This window comes from Falco rusticolus, chromosome 7 (assembly GCF_015220075.1).
Source record: "Falco rusticolus isolate bFalRus1 chromosome 7, bFalRus1.pri, whole genome shotgun sequence".
Lineage (NCBI taxonomy): Eukaryota > Metazoa > Chordata > Aves > Falconiformes > Falconidae > Falco > Falco rusticolus.
In genome coordinates, this window is record NC_051193.1 from 8,618,427 (window position 1) to 8,631,224 (window position 12,798).

Below are 12,798 nucleotides of genomic sequence, written 5' to 3' on the forward strand. Positions count from 1 at the left end.
GACCGGGGGGCGGCACTCACGCACCCCCGCTGCGAACCGCTGGATTCCTCCGGCAACGCCATCAGCCGGCTCACGTCGGACCCAGCCCGGGGCCGCAGCCACCAGCTGAGGCTTCATACTGGGGGGACACGGGGAATTGGGGGGGAATCTGCACTCAGGTACTTGCAACAGGTATGGAAGTGTTTTACCTTTCTCGCAAGCTCGTCTCTAAAGAGAGAGTTTATTGTTTTTTTCAGGAGAGAGCTTCACGCAGAGGGATCAATTGTTTTTTAAAAAAAAACGGGGAAGAAAAATGTATTTGCGCCTCAATCTTTTCCAAGGATAAAGAGACTTGAGAAGAGCAATGTAAAAGACAGGTTCAGCTTTGGAGAGAGTGTAGGCAGCCAAGAAACTTCAAATAAAGTCCTTGAGCGGTGAAAGAGAAAGTGCGGAAACTTTCCCAAAGGTCACCTTCGCAGCAGCGGAGAAAGTTCTCTCTCCAGTTCTCCGCTCTTGCGGTTCTCGGGGAGGGGGGCCGGGGGCGCCGAGACTCGCTAAAATCGGTAACACCGTATAGGAGCCGCCGGGGTAACACCTTCCGTCCCCCGCCCCAGCCCGGGGAGCGTTCGTGGTCGCTGGTCCCGAGGCGGGGCCGTGACCGCCCCCCGCACCCGCTGCCACCGCCCGGAGCCTCTCGCCACCCCGGGCGGGAAATTAGGAGCGCTGGAAACACGGAGGCAGGCGAACTGCGGGGCAGGGGCAGCTCTCGGATCCGCAGAGAAAGAGAAGGGGAGCAAAGCCAGTGAGAAGTCTACCCCCGCCCTAAATCACAGACGGGGTCCCCGTCGTTTGTTTTCCAATTTACCACTTAGTTTAAAACCATTTTACAACCTACAAAAAAAAAAAAAAAAAAAAAAGTGTAGAAAAATCCGAGAAGTAACCCTGTTTTCCAAGACCAAAGGGACCCCCGCTGCCCACGCCGGGTGGCCCGGGGCCGGACGGGAGCCCTGTGCCGCCGCAGAGCGAGGCCGGGATTTGGGGAGGGCGAGGGGGGAGCCTGCGGGAGCGAGCCCTCCGCACATGTAATCACAGTCATTAATTCATTCATAATAATTCATTAGAAAGGAGCGTTAATTACTTCCTTTGCAATACTTTTCGGGTTGCAGGCGAGCCCGGGAAGGGACGGGAGGGACCGGCGATGTCCTGCCCACGCCTGCACTTGGAAGGGAAAAAAGCGTCGCCAGCGAAAATTGTCTCCCCCCAGAAAAAAGAATGGACCTTTTCCTCCTCTGTTATTCCTCCTAATTTCTTTTTTTCTTTTCTTTCTTTTAATTTTTCTTCCCCACACCGCGCCTGGTAGCACGCAGGTATTAATCAGGTAAAAAGAGAGGAAATGGCCCGTATTTATTTTGAACACGTTCCTGCATGCATTGTCCGGCGGAGGTGGTGGGTTCAGGACTCGGACCAGTTTGGCCTTAAAAACCAGCAAAGCGGCGAGAGTTGCGCTGAGAAGGCCTCTAAAAATGAAAAAAAAAAAAAAAAAAGAAAAAAAAGAAAGAAAAAAGAAAAAAGAAAAAAAGAAAGATAATAGCAGATGCCTCTCTTTCCCAGCTGGATGTTGGGGATCGTTTAATTACCCCTTTTTTCCCTTCGAGGGTCCATAATAAAAGCGGTGAAAATGACACTGGGTCCCGTACAAGGTGGGATATTTGCTGCTTTAACGTGGTTATTTTTCTCTGCGGGGAGAGGCTTGGGAAGGGCTGCAGCACCCAACGCCGCCGCAGCTCCCCGCCGCTCCTAATGCGACACTGTATTAACTCCTAGTTAAGCCAGCAAATAATATTGTTCATTCATCTTTTTCAAAGTTGATTTATAGCAATCGACAGGTTAAAGCGTCATCTGACTTCATTACTTTTAAAAGCTGTCTATTTCAGAACTGTCACTTTTCATCACTTAAACCGAATAAAACGGTTGAAGAAATGAATTGAGAGAGACTTGGAGATCGTGTTTATAATTCTTTGTCTCGACGTTAACATTCCTAATGACCTGACCTGCATGGGGAACCTGTGTGCCTAACGCGGGGATTAAAAACAATAATAAAAAGAAAATAAACACTCCGGGCTCCGAAAGTTACAGACAAGGTGAGAAAGTGGCAGGGGACAGAGGAAGAGCAGAACAGAGATGCTTCACACGCACTGAAGAAGCACCATGCATGATCATGCATGTACTGCCCACGCCCAGAGAGGTGGAAGTTAGCACTGGCGTAGCAGTTAATAATTCTCTCCGTTTCTTCATCGCACTTCTGTCACAGCTGTTTAAAATACGGAGAGGGGAAAAAAAATAAAAGGAAAAGGTATTTCTGAGTAATTCAGCTCACTGAATATTTTTCATACGCTATTAGGCTTAATTTTTTTCTTTTTTTCTAATCTACAACCGATCATTTCGGAGAAGGTTGCAGGTATTGTAGGGAAAAGATAGAGCCATAAAAGACTTTTTCCACCATCACAACCACCCCCACCACCACCACCCCCCGTCTTTTAGAGATGTTTAAAACACTAAACAAAAATCTAAATCACAGAAAAGCAATCCGAAATGACAGCAGTAACTTCCCTGACCAGACAAAAACTGGCTAGTCCGCGTTTGCGTGCCATGCTGGGAATTCACCTTTGCAGCAGTTTTCCTGCCTGCACCTTCAGGTTTCCGTGGGGTATTTTGCTTTATAAAACTATTGCCAATAACAGGCGGTTATTAATAAATCCGCACCCGAAGTGCAACGGTAGCAACTCGCTGTCGGGGGGCAAAGCTGTGGGAGAGGAGGAATTATTTTAAACAAACTACACAGGTTGTTGCCCTGCGTTTGCTTTCACTTAATGCCGTGGGCGTGACCGCTTGCCTGCTAAAATAATAGTGTCCCCCCGTAAAACCGGAGCAGAGGTGCCCGACGGCGCCCCGGGAGGAAGCTAGCCCCCGCGCTCCCGGGGCCCTGCGGAGCTCCGCGGCCAAGCAAGCCGGCGGGGTGGGAGGTGGGGTGGCCCGGGGACAGGGTGAAGTTGGGGTGGGCAGGAACCGCGGAGTGTCCGCAGGTGCGGAAAGTGGGTGCTCCGGCTAGCGAGCACCGGAGGGGGGGAATTCCGAGGGCGGATAGCTCTCGCCGACCGGACCGTGTTTTTATAAAAACACGTTTTATTTATTACGCTGATTCTTTCTGGCGGGGTTGGCTCCCCGCTGCGCACCCACGGGGCGCCGCGCAGCCGGCCCCGCGCCGCCGCCGCGCCGGGCCGCGGGCGCCGCGCTCCCTACCGCCACCTTGCTGCGCAGGGCGTAACTGCAGGGCGCGGGGCGCCGCGCAGCCGGCCCCGCCGCCCACGCACCTGCGGGCCCTCCCGCGGCGGGGCCGCGCGTGCGGAGCCGGGGGCACGGCAGAACCGCAGGGCACAGCTTCCCGGGGTACCGCAAGCTGCCAGGTCTCAGGGAAGCTGTAAAACATAACAGATAGTTTTCCTCGGCCTCCCTGGAAGGTCCTTTTTTTAAATTTCTTTGTGTTTGGGGTTTTTTGGGGTTTTTTTTTTTTGTGCCTAACCTCTCCGGGAGGTTGAACTCACAAGTGTCCTGTAGCACAAACAACTAAGACAGACTTGTACATTCAGTTTAAATGAGCAAAATCGAAGGATCACTTCCCGCCGGCTATGGCACGGGCGCACAGGCAGCGCCTGCCGTAATTTCTGCACGGGAAGGAAAAAAAAAAAGGCATTTAACTACTTTGTTCTGGATTATCAAAATGGCACGTAGAAGGCAGAGTAATTTCTTTAACTACATGGAGCACGTACAAGTATGACATTTCTCGGGACCCCTTTACATTTTTTAATCTCTTTTTTTTCCCCAGCAAAAAAAAAAAAAAAAAAAAAGTAAATGGTGAAAAAAACCCCACACCAGCCTCAGCTGTCACAGTCCGAAATTCCCGCATCGTTAAGGGAATATAAGCAGTGAATAAGTAAATGTAAAGAAGAAGATGAAAACGTAAGGTCTCGAAATAGTTTCAGTACTTGGAAGGTTCTGTTGGGAAATTATTAAAAAAAAAAGAGAGAGAGAGAGAGAGAAAAGGAAGAGAAGACCCCCCTGCAGGCTCACAATGGGGACAGGTGTCACATGCCCGTTTTGAAAGCGCTCCGCGGATCTCTGCGCGGGCCGGCTCGCAGTCAGGCGGTGCGCGGGGACGGGGTGTTTGGGGGGTCCCTTTCGGCTCCGCTGAGGAGGGAGCAGTGGCACGGGCAGGGAGGAAAGGGGCGATGGAAAGGAGAGTCCTCATCTCCCAGAGCTGGCTCTGGGTGACAACGGAGGGCAAATGTCCCCCGGTTTCCCTTCGCCCTTCTGTTTACAGAGAATTCCTGCCCACCAGCGCACATGGTAGTTGTTTAGCATGAAACGTGCTATTAAGTATTGATTAAGAGCTTCCACATGCTATTCCGAGAATATAAAGAGCTATTAAGAGCCATTTGACTTTACCAGAAAGTAGCGAATATTAGTTAATGAGTAATGGAGAAAATAGAGGTGCGGAGCAGCCGGGCCCCCGGCCGGCGGTAGCACAATTGTATTATTTCAAAGAAAGCAGAAAAGAAGAGAAAAATCGCTCTATTTTTTAATTCCAGCGAGAATTTCTATCGGGAACAATATAACCCAACAGCTGCGACAGGTGGAAGAGAGATAATTGAGCAAAGGCTGCTTTTGACAATTAATATTACGGGGAGATAATGTCCCTGGTCCGGGTTTGTTAAGAGCCGGGTGTGCGAAGGGGCAGCGCAGGGGGATGCAACAACACCCAGAAATTATGAAAAATACTCAGAATTGTGCGAAAAGGGAAAAAAAAAACCCCAGGAGTTAGAAAAGACTGCAAAGAAATTCCCCCTGCCCTGTGCAGACAGTGGATCCCACGGGCTGAGAAGTTGCCTCGTTCCCCCTTGCCCCCCCCTCCCCCCCCTTTTTTTTTTCGGGGGAGGGGGTTAAGAAAAGAGTATTTCAGGTAGACGACTTAATGCTCGGAGTCTTTTTTTAAAAATGCTTTTATTGCTATTGCACTTCCTACCACAAGATGCAGAGCAAGTCAGCGGAGTTTGTATTACAACTATGTCATAATGTTTCACTGATGCAAAACATGTAGCCAGAGGGGGTTGCTAATGATTCCTGGATTAGAGAGAGGGAGAGCGAGAAGTGAGAAAAAGAAAACCTGGTTCTTTTTTTTTTTTTTTTTTTTTTTAAGCTACGTAAAACCTACCCATTAATATCCAGCACTTGCAACATTTCAGTATCTCGCACAGGCACGCGGATCTGCCATGAGCCTTTTAAACACCGCAAACGTTTTGCATATTCCACCTATTAATTATGTTTGCAGCCTATTAATTTCAGGAGGCTTTTTTCTACAGAAAACAACTTCCAACTTTGTAGCGGCGGGGTGGGGCGGGATGCTCCGGGAGCCTGGAGTTTCCGCTCGGGATGGAGACCGCTGCAATGTGACCGTGCCCCAGTAACCCCCCAAAATCTCTCCCCTCGCCCCAGGACACGCAAAACCTGTGCCCCCAACAGCGGGCTGGCTCCTCTCGGGGTGTGTAGCTCCACTGGAGAAATGAGGAGGGAGGTAGGAGAGGGAGATGTTGCCGGGATTAAGGAGCATCCTGCAGAGATGCCGAGGGCACTGGGGGCTTTCCTCGCCCTCCTCCTGCGCTGGGCTCTAGGCCCGGTGGTAAAGGCTCCCCCCGGACAGCGTGGGAGGTTTGGAGGGAGGGATGTGAAAAAAGTGGGGGGACAGAGCCCTTCTGCACGGGGAGCAGGGGTTCGGGTTAAGCCCCGGCTAGGGGGGCGGCCGCCCCGGAGCGGAGCGGGGGCCGCGGAGCAGCCGGGCTCTGGGTGCCCGCTCCCGGCCGGCTCCCAGCCGCTTCCCCGCAGCCTCTCCGGCGAGGTCGCAGCTGCAGCTGGAAAAGATTTTCCCCTTTTGACAAGACATTTTTCTTTCTTCCCCCTCCCCTCTGAAAACCTTGCGGGGAACGACGGGGGTGCCGGGGAACCGGGCGGGGGAACCGGGCATCGCCACCTCCTTTTGCCCGGCGCCCCTGGGCTGGCGCCGGGTCCAGCCCCCCCCGGGCCCCGGGTGCGCTGCCCGCCGCCGTGCCCATCCTCCTCCTCGCCCTCGGGCCTCGGCCCCTCTCTCCGGGGTGGCCCATTTCCCGGTGCGGTCCCTGGCCCTTGGCCCGGCCTGCCACCATCCCTGCCGCGAGGCGGGATCGGGCCCGGCGGGGGCTGGGGAGGGACCTGCGGGGCAGAGGCGAAGCGGAGCCCCGGTGGGAACGGTAGCGCCCGAGATTTGGAGCGTCCTCTGGAAAAGGCAGGGGCGAGGCACCGGGGGAGGAAAGGGCTGGGGTCGTGGTTACATCCCTGGGGACCTGCCGGCCAGGGCTGAGCTTTGCACCTAAATCCTGCCTAAGCAGGACCCGCGGGCAGCCCCCAGCGCCGGAGCCCGACCCTGACCTCGGGGCTGCCACCAACCTCGGGCACCCCGCGGGGCTGGGCAGTGGCAGGAGGTGTCCGGCCCTTTAATCTCCAGATTTCGCTCAGGAGAGATGAAAAATAAAAAGTTTCAAATGTGACCTAGTTCCATCTCCCCCTCCCCCTTCCCTTTAGATATTCACGTCATCTATTAAGGGGGGGGGGGGGGGGGAGAAGGGAGAAGCTAAATTTACGAGGTCTGGTGGGTTCTGGAGTCTGGGTGCTGGGAAACAGGTGTTGGCAGTTCGCTAGAGTGTCAGTCAACTTTTGGAGATGAAGTCATTAGGGAGGTAGTCTCCTCGGAACAATCTGGTGGTTTCAGTCGGAGTTAATTTATACCGAAAAAAAAAAAGGGGGGGGGGGAGGAAGAAAGGAAAGAAAAAAAAGAGCCTGTAGAAATACCGAAGGGGACAAACATAACGAGAACAGATTCACACTCCTACAGATTATGCCACTTGGAAGTCACATCCTGAGAAAAATAGCCGGCTCCTGCACAGCACCGGCGCGGGGCGGGCGGGGGGCTGCGGGCGGGGGACTGGCCGGGGCTGGCTGCCCCGCAGGCCCGGGGGAGCGGCAGGAGACTGCGGAGGGCAGACCCGGGCTGAGAGGGGGGGTCCTGTCCGCTCCGCCAGCCGCTCCGCACATCCACCGCTTCCCCTCCGGCTCCCGAGTCCGGGAGGCGGCTGGCCGGGGTCACCTTTTGCCTGTGCCCCCCCCCCCCCCCCCCCCCCGGGGCTGGAAATTGCCAGTGACCCTGAACTGTTTCTCGGCTGCGTTTGAAAAGGCCGGCGATCCGCGGGCCGAGACAAAAGGTTTCATGTGCACAAATACAATCTACTTAAGGCCTGAGCACGGCGCTGCTCCGAGCTGATGCCGCATGTCTGCGGCCGGGCTCGCCGCCGCTCAGTGCCCGTGAGCCGGGGGCGGGGGGGGGGCGGCGGGGGGGCGCTCCGGGGTGGAAGAGCCCGGCAAAGGCGTGGTGCGAGGCTCTGCCTGTTAGGCAGGCATCATGGCATATCATTTGCTTCAAAGAGGTGCCGGTGGGGTGGGGTGGGGTGGGGTGAAGAAAGGACTGATGCTTATAGATCCGATCGCCCACCCCCCTTTGGAGCTGGGTGACAAATCACCTCCGTTGTATCAACCACTTGTTTCTTTTAGTATCGCGGGGAAAGATTTCATTAATGCTCCTCCGGCCCCCCCTTCCCCCCCCTCCCCTCCCTCCAAATCTATTTTCTTGCTCAGAGTGTGTCTTCTAATCATAATTAAAATCGTCTCATATACATCGGCGTCTCTTGTGTGCATATTGAATTGCAGGTGACTGGGCGGAATGTTATTTCACTCTAGTCTCTCATTTTTACATTTCCACAAAAAAAAAAAAAAAAAGAAAGAAAAAAAAACCCAACCACAAAACCCCAACCCAGCAAAACCCACCAGCCCCGGCGCTACTACCCCTCCGGCCGCAGATAAGGCGTATTGTGAATATCGATAGAGAGGAGAAAGGCGATATTCGCAATCGATCATTTAACAGGCAGCCGTCGTGCATCATGTTCAATTCCATGGCAAACCCGCTACTTCACTTAATATAATTAAGATTAAAACTCAAGTGGTGGCGGAGGGAGCGGCTATTGATGATTTGCAAGGGCAGCAGCCGGGATCTGATGCCCGAGCTCAGACGGGCAGGGGTCACTTTTATATATGATTCCCGCGTTATATCATATATACAGCTTGGTAGGTGTGGGGTACGCATATGCGCAGCGGTGCGCGTAGGTTCGGCTACGGCACTGGGCAGGAAGCTCCCCCAGATGACCTTTTCTTTTTCTTCTTCTTTTTTTTTTTTTTTTTTTTTTTTTTTCTTAAAAGCAGAGGAAGATGATCGCGCCGTTATTTACAGTCACATAATTAAGCCAACGTGATGGTTTTGAACCAGAAACCCCAGTGCCACTCGCGGTGGAGCGAGAGGGGCTGAAGCCAAGTTTATTGTCTATCGTTTCAAGAGGGGGGGGAAGGGTGTAATTTACGCGCTATTGCTATTATTATTATTTCTGTGTGTCTGAGGCCACAAGCAAAGCATAAATCGAGGTGCTGGGTGCTTATTCCAGGCGATGTGACGGTCTGGAGGCAAGGCAAGGAGGGACTGTGGGAGAGTTCAAGCGAGGGCTGAACCAGCCTCGCAAGCAGGGCTGAAACCCGTGTTTTCTTCCAGGCTTACATGAGGGCTTGTCATTCGTTTCTTTTTCTTTTTCTGATTCTTTTCCCCCCAGTTTTGTTTTGGTGTGTTTTGGTTGGGTGGTGGTGGGTTTTTTTGTGTTTTGGTTTGGTTTTTTGGGGTTTTTTTTTAACCAAACAGACACGCTTGGTTCATTTTATTTCCCGACACCGTATTCAGCCTCTGCGCCTGAAAGTCCTCTAAGCGATAGGTCCGCGTTTACCTCCTCTAGAGCAATCGCAAAATACACTTCAGCTTAAGGGCTGGAGAGAAACCTCCGAAAGCAGAAGCTCCACACAGCAGCCTGGTGCTGCTGATTATATAGTGCAACTTGAAATGATCTCAGCCGGTGGAATATTAATCAAATCAATCAGGGTTGACAAATGAGAAATATTTGAGGGAAGGTGGTAATTTACAACTTTGTTATTAGTTAAGAATCTCCCGCCTTGTAAAAGTAATTAATAACTCCTGGATGGGAACAATTTGGTAACGGCAAGAAGACAGCGTCTTGAAATAAAACAGGATAAAGAGAGGGGTTGAGAAGTGAACTGCGCCTCCGTGAAAGAGAAATTGCAAATGATTTTTTAAAAAGATGTCTACAGGGGGATTATATATATATAATATGTATATAATGTATACACACGTATAAATATGGCATAATCAGCGAGAGGGCGAGCGAGCGAGGGAGACTAGACAGGAGATAAGTACTGAAAAATAAATCAAAACATTGATTCTCGTGGTCACATCTCCCATCCAAAGATTAGACGCAACGCCAGATTTCAAAGTACTTCAAAGAAATGATACCCTATACGCAAAAGTGCGAGTCAGAAACCAAAGGAGCGACTCCAAACTGATTTGAGAAATGTATTTCCCCCCCTCTCCCATTCACACCCACACGCACCCTCTCCAATGCCTGATAAATGTGAAGACCCCTTTTCTCCCCAACTCCCTCTCAGATGGGAAAACTCAATTGTCTGTAATGTTTATAGTGTTAACCCTACTTATCTGCAGAACCCTCCCCTCCCCACCCCTCCCTTTTCACTTTCCATAGACACACATTGATTATTAGACTGTATGGACCCCCCTCCTTTTCCACAACCCCACCCTCAACAACTGACCAAAATAATGACTTGTTGGAAAACTATAAATCATTTTCGTGTTTGAATCCCTGAAGACTCTATTTAAGTAAATAGGCTTACTGTGAAACAATGCATAGATCCAAGTCCTTCTCCGGATTGCTTCCAAATGCTGCCATCTCAAAACTTTTATTTACGAGAGAAGAAGAGGAGGAAGAAGGGGAAGGGAAAAAAAAAAAACCAACAAACAAACTTTGGCAAACTTTATCTCTTCTTTATTATAAGCTTCAGCCTTGCCTTGGTAAGCCCCAGCCCGTTCTACAAAAGGTGGCTAGAGATTGAGATTTATTGGTTTCCAAATGAAAAGATTCATTCGATATAAGAGGTTAACTCAAAGTTCCTTAAACCGTGACTAGCATTGGCAAGGAGCTTTGCCTAGTCAGCACAAAGGCAGTTCAAAGAAACCTTTAAAAATACACACAGATATACATACACACAAACACACTCTCACACTTTAGCCTCAACTGCAATTTTCTTTTCATTTTTGTTTCTTTCTGCCATTACAAAGCCCTGAGCCCCTTTGTAGGTAGCTGGAGGGTGTTTTTTTTTTTTTTTCTCCAAGCTGAACTTTGCCATTTTGGTGTTGACCAACCCCCTTTTCTTTTGCAACCAGTGAATGAAAAGACTCAAGGGGAAAAAAAAAAAAAAAAAAAAAAGATTAAGAAGTAAACGGGGTGAGCAAAAAAAAAAATCCTTCTAATTTATAGCGAGCAGAACAACGTTTAAAAAATAATAGAACCCCAAAGAAACCCCCAAATACGTACAAAGAGGGGGGGTCAGGCAAGGTGACAGGGGGAAGAGAAAAGCAGCGAGACGGCCGCATGCTGCTGGGGGTGCTGGAGAGGGGTGCGAGGCTTTGGGGTGCTGCCACGCCACTTGCGTGTCCCTGCGGGTGTGCCCGGCCGGAGCCGCACACGGCGGCAGCCGGGGCTGCGGGCTGGAGGGCTCCGTCCTGCGTGTGCAGGCAGAGCTATGGAAATGGTAATGAGGGAAAATTAACCCGGCCGTTTGTTACATTGCCGGGAGATCAATGCCTGACCCAGGGCTGAGGGATGGCTTACTTCTGTAGGAGAGATATGAGATAATCGCTCTGAAACACGCCGGTGGCGGAGACAAACAGGGACCCATTTGAATATCGCCTTTAATAATAATAATAACAATAACAGTAATCCCCTCACCAGAGAGTGCGGGAGATAAAGCGCGGAAGGTGCCGCCCGGCTGCGCGGCGCTGGCGCGGTGCGGGGCCGGTGCGGGGCCGGTGCGCCGGGCAGGCGGGGAGGGGGGCGCGGGGGGAGCGAGGCGGCCCCGCTCTCAGCGGGAGGGGGGACGGCACCCCCGGGCTGCGAGCGGGATGCGGGGATGCTGGAGCGGGGAGAAGCTGACCTTTCTGGGGTTTAATTTTTTTTTTTTTTCCCCAGTGAAACCTCGAAATAAAACATGAGAAGATGAAGGGGCTGGACAAATTCAGCTGGAGGAGAGAGAGCAAGCTGCTGTCTTAAAAGCAGCCAGCGGAGGCTAATGAGACCTTTGGGGTAGGAATAGTGTACTTTTTTTTTTTTTTTTTAAAGTAAGACATCAGTAAACCCACAAAATTGGAAATGGTGACAGTGCAAAATGAATCATCCTTCTGTAAAGGGAATAGGAAATACTAAGTACGAAAGGGGAGGGGTTGTCTATCAGGCGTGGAGCATAATAAAAGTATTTTTTTTTTTTTAAAGGCAGCTGAGGAAGGTGGCAGGGTTCTCCCCATGTTTCAGGAGACAATATGGGCAGTGTGATGTGCTCTGACCTGCCTCCTATTGTACAAGTTCGCCGTTGGCTTCAGAGAGGGAAAGACGGAGCTTCAGCTGAATAAAGTCCAGCAAACTTTGCTGGATGGTAGCCCTTCTTCTCCCTCCTCCTTTAAGCCTCCTTCAGAGTCGATGTAAAACTACTCTGGATGTCAAATGTCTCTTTTAAGGCTTTTCCCGCAAGATATTTCGCATAGGCTTCTCCCAGAGTTGTTTATTATTATTACTATTATTATTTATTTAGTGACACCCCTTCTTACACACACACACACACACACACACCCCGTTTCTTTTTAAGGCTAAGTGAAACTGTCAGCCGAGAAGATAAAATTTTAGGTCACCGTACAGTTAATTTCCAGGGGTCGTTAATTAGTAATGTTGCAGGAGTTAAGGGAGAAACTTGTTGGCTGAGATTAGATCCTGTAGGAAGGAAAACCTGCGATTGGACTCCATGACATCTACGGCCGGGGACGACTTTCTGACCAGAAAAAAATAAACGTTGCAAAGAATAGGGAAAGACAATGACCTTCCCGGGAGAGATGGAGGGCGGTGGGATGGTTTGGGATGCCCGGAGCCGACCCGTGTCCCAGCCGCTGCGGCCCCAGCGCTGCAGCTGCGGCCGGTGGGGAGCAGCCCCGGTCCCAGGGAGAACCGCAGCTCCCAGAGATGTGGCGTGGAAAAGGATCTGGGGCAAGGCGAGAAAAAAATGGGGAAGGGGCGAAGATCGCACTGAAGATGACTGAACACTTTGTGATCAAGGGAAGAGAGCGGCTGGTGAAGCGGCTTTCTAAAATTAGGATTATTTTTAAACCTGGGAATTAAAGAGTGGCTGAATCTGGCTTCGCCTGCGAGGAGGGAGTTTGTGGGTAGCGAAGGACAAAGTTTTACCCCGAGTACCTGACAAACAGAAATAATCACCGGAATAGTTAAAAAAGACACTGTAAAGAATCAAACGGGGGTGGGGGAAAAAAGCAAATCGCGAAGTTGCCCGAAAAGCCCGAAAGGGAACGAACAGGGCAACGCACGGGAAAAAGGAAAGAAAAATGATTCTGTGGTGCCTGGATATTCCGACAAGAATAAATGGAGAATGAGAAATCGGAGAAGCGGGTCTGCGCAGCCTGTCTGGTCTATATAGCAGGGACTTAAAAATTAC